Here is a 4,421-nt window from a genome sequence, read left to right on the forward strand (position 1 = left end):
TAGCGAGTGTGAGGAGGGGGGGCGCGGGTGGCGGTGCTCTCTGGGCTGTCCCCAGCGTGGCACCGCAGTCACGGAGGCCCTCAGCCCTCGCCCGCTGGCGGCCGTGCTGGGGGAGCGCGTGGCCTTCGGCCCCCGCCCCTCACGCGGGCCCTGTCTGCTTGCTAGGGGATCCCTTGCTGCATCAGGACTTCAGGCTGCACGCACTTCCCTCGGACTCGGCTCTCTCCCCCGTCTCGCAGGCCGACTCTGAGCACTGCGGCGGACGGTCCCCCTGGAGTTTGCCGCCCTCTGCTCGTTTCTCTGACCTCCACCTCAGGGCACTGTGTCCCTCTCTCCAGCGCCCGCAGGCTGGCAGGAGGATTTCAGAGTGAGGCCTGGCAGCTTCCAGGCCCTCGGCGTGACCCGCTCGGGCGCCGTCCAGAGCCGGCCCCGTCTCCCGGGCTCCGGTGTCTGCGGCATTCCCAGCTCCATCCGTCGCCGCTCACAGGCCGCCGCCGCCCCGTTACCCCTTTGCTTTGTTTAGCTTCTGCCCGGCCTCGTCATAAAAGCGGTTTCTAGGGAAATGTGCTGTTGAATGTTGCACTTTGAAAATGTTTTTTGTCTTTCCGTGACATCATTCTCTGAAACCCTTTTTTCTCTAATGCCTTGTCTCAAACCCTGTTTCTGTATTGTGGATTCCATACCTCAGCCCTCTCTGAGGACTCCAATTAGGGGGTTTAAAGTGCACTTTTATCCCGGAATTACTTGCTTCCTCCTGGGCCGTTCCTTCCCACTCGCTTGCCTTTTTCTTTCTCCTTTTTGCGGCCTTCCTCCGAGGCGTGCGGCCGTGTCCACTCAGACTCAAAAGCGGCACAGCGCCGGCCCCGGACCTCCCCTGGGGTGAGCGCCCGGGACCCAGCGGCCGAGCGTGCTGCCTGAGCCTCCTCGGACAGACAATCCTGCCTTCTTCAGTGAAGGATCACTCGGTTCCTTGCCTGAGGGGTAAACAGCTGCCCCGCTGACTGTTCAAAGAGCAGGAAGGCCTTTGTGGGGGACTGGCTCCCCCTCATCTCCCCCCGCCCCCAACAGTGTCTGAGTTCAAAACCCCACAGAACCCAGAGCGCATGAGCAGATGGCCAGGCCACCCTCGGCCTCCAGGGGCCCGCCCTGGGCACCAGCACCCCGGCCCTGCTCTCAGGAAGCCAGCGAAGCTCCTGCCCACTGACGCCCCGCGATCCTCTTCAAAGAGGGCCATAGGCTTATTCACTTTTCATTCCCTGACTCTCCTTTAAAAAAAAAAAAAAGATTAATTTTATTTATTCATACATACAAGAGCTGGGGTGCAGGCCAGAGGTGCAGGGGGTGAGAGGACTCCCCAGAGACAGAGGGGGAGCAGAGCGGGCGGATCCACCGAAACCCACTGCTGGGGGAGCAGCCGGGAGACAGGAGAGGTCTGCTGTGCCCTGGGGGTCACTGCCTGGCCGGGGGCGAACTTGTGCTGCAGGGGCTGTGGACAGCTCCACAGAGCTGAGATGCACCTGCGCCCCACGGAGGCCCTCCCTGACTCTTCTTTTAATAAGACGTTTGCTCCCCTCAGCAGTGTGTTTCAGTGATCAGCCTCGTCTGCTCCCCCTCGGCCTCTGGTGGGTTCTCTCACCCCTGCACCTCTGGCCTGCACCTCAGTTCTTTTATACACACACACACACACACATACATACATATATACATATATAATTTTTTTAATAAAAAATAAGATTTTGAGAGGAAGAGAGTAGAAGTTAGTATGTATTCAACCTTTCCTTCTGAGCCAGAAGCTACTTTTTGTAATGTTCTAATTTGACTGCAAAAATGAGTGGTCAGAAGACACTGGAACAGAGTGAGGAGAGGGGAAGGGAGGCGAGGCCTCGGCGCCAGGTGAGCAGCGGGCACGGAACCTGGAGGAAAGCGATGCTGGCAGCCAGCCAGGTGCCACCGGGACCCCGGGCACAGGCCGCGCCCCGCCGATCGGCAGTGGGTGCGCACAAGTGGCAAAGCTCTCTGTGAAGAGTACGGGTTTGCTTGTAAAGTCACAATACAAGGACAAGTCCATGATGTAATTTAGGGGAGCAGCAATGGCGGGGAACAAATAAGAGGAGATGCAGAAGGGCTCCGATCACCCAGGTTTGGGGTGTTCACCTTGGGAAAGCCCCTCGGCCTCACCCCCGGTTTCCCGGCGACCCAATCCACAGCTACGCAGTTTTTAATTTAGATATAATTGACGCCCAGCGGCAAAGGAAGCCACCCCCACGCTCCTGGGGTCTTCCAGGCCGGCAAATAAGCAGACTGACAGCCAGCATGTCCTCCCGCACGCGGGCCAGCCCAGCGCAGCTGCCCCGGCCGGTGGTCAGCCCCGTCTCCAGCAGCTCAGCTAAGACAAAGGGGCCCTGGGCGGTGTGGGGGGGCCGGGGAGGGCGCCGTGCGCAGAGAGCAGGTCTGCGGGGAGGGCGGCCGCCCTCACGGACACGCTGTGCTCTGGCTGCCGCGGGGCTCAGACCTGCCCTTGCGACGGACTCTGCATGGAGGCCTTGGGGGGCAGGTCCGTGCCCCCACAACACCCGGCCCTGTGCGTACCAGCTGCGCCGCCTCCTGGTCCAGCGTTCGCAGAAGGGCCGCGGTCCCCAGCAAGGTCAGCTGACGTCACCAGCGCACAAGCGTCCATCAGCTTTCCTGACCAGGACTCAGCTCTCTCCCGGACACCTGCAGACACACAGCTGCAGGGTCGCGAAGTGCAGGCCGGCCGGGCACCGGCTGGGCACGGCGCCCTGGGAGCTGCTTCCTCTGCGGCTGGATTCTCACCTCCTGCTACACCCTGACCCGAAGGCGTGGGCTCTTGCCCGCTGGGCAGGGGCCCCCACAGCCTCGGTGTCAGGGAACTGGCAAGCTCTGCTGGGGGCTCAAGGAGCTGAGCCAGGGCGGGGCTCCGGCCTCATTGGTGGCCGCAGGGGCCGGGCGGGGCCGGGCCACACAGGTCACAGCTTGTCCTGGGGCGGCCCCGGCAGGCGCAGCCGCCTCCTCCCTGTGGGCATTCGTGAGACGGTCTACTGGTCTCGTCCAGCGCGGGGCCTTGTGGGCAGCGTGGCGGCCAGGGGTGTGTACAGGGCTCCTAGCCGTGACTATGCACCTGTCACGCAGGACGCCATCTGTGGCTACCGATTTCTCTACCTGGGCCGTTCCCCCAAGCCCCCACTGTGGGCTGCAACCCGAGAGAGAGCCCAGGAGCTGGCTGGTGCCACGCCGGTGTTCGGAGCCACCTGCTCCCCAGGGCCCCCCATGGGGCACGAAGTCCACTATTCTTCTCTTCGGAACTTCCCCAAGGGGCATTCCAGAGTCTGAAGCATGCGCCCCCAGGCTTGACAGTCCCTCACGGAGCACGCCTGCCGGCCCAGGCGGCGCTCGAGGTGTGTCTGGGGGAGGAGAAGGCAGAGGGAGAGAGAAGGGGGGCGAGGAGGGGGCAGAGCGGGGAGACGTCGGTGCCTTCGGCCCGAGAGCCGGAGCCTGCTCTTGCTGCCCAGCAGTCTGCTGCCCCAAGCATGTGCCGCGGGGTCACACACATGCCCACCCCGCCCCCCACCCCGCCGCGTGGGTTTCTGGATCGAGGTGCTGTTCTCCAGGCTTGAGATGGCATGTTTGCACTAAAACGACCTCACGCAAGTCGGCGCCCGGCGCCTTCTCCGGGCGGCTGCCCGGGGCTCCCTCAGGTGTGAGCAGGAGGCTTAGAGTGTGGGAACCGGCCGGAATCCCCCAGAGCCCAAGGCTAATCTGCTGAGCTCTCCCTACGCAAACGGGCCAGCACCCCAGCTCCCGCCTCTCCGCTGCCAGCCCTCACTGCCACCTTGCCGAAAAGCAGCCTCTGGGGCGGGCACAGAGCAGATAAGACGACTGGCTCGGCCCGGCGAGCTTCCTTAGCGCGTCCCGAAGGGACCGTGAGCCCCCCGCCCCAGGGCTGCCAAGCCCCGGCAAGCCCCGGGGGCCGGCAGGACGGGGCTGCACGGGAGGAGGGCGGCCTTCTGCCCGGTTTGACGGAACCAGGAGGGCACAGGGGAGCCCAGCTCTAACGGGCCCCTAGGGGGGTAGCTTCCTCAGGCCTGCGGAGTTTTGCAGCTTTTCTTTATGCATTTTTAATCAATTCTAAGCTACTTACAAATAGGTGCAATTACTTTCTGCACTTCGCTTTGTAATAAGATTTAATGACTCTGCTTCAGTCCTCTGGGTGAACATTGATAATCTGACTCTATGATTTAAAATTTAGCTTGCGCAAAGGAGGAGGGCTCGCCGGAGACCAGGGCGTGCGTGGAGTTGGAGTTTTCAAGGGAGCCAGAATTTGGAATCATTTTAGCTTTCCACATTCCCAGGACGAGAGGGCGGAACAGCGCCTGTATTTGTCCAGTCGTGTCTGATTAAAA

This window comes from Condylura cristata, unplaced genomic scaffold (assembly GCF_000260355.1).
Source record: "Condylura cristata isolate star-nosed mole 26May11 unplaced genomic scaffold, ConCri1.0 scaffold00003, whole genome shotgun sequence".
NCBI classification, from domain to species: domain Eukaryota; kingdom Metazoa; phylum Chordata; class Mammalia; order Eulipotyphla; family Talpidae; genus Condylura; species Condylura cristata.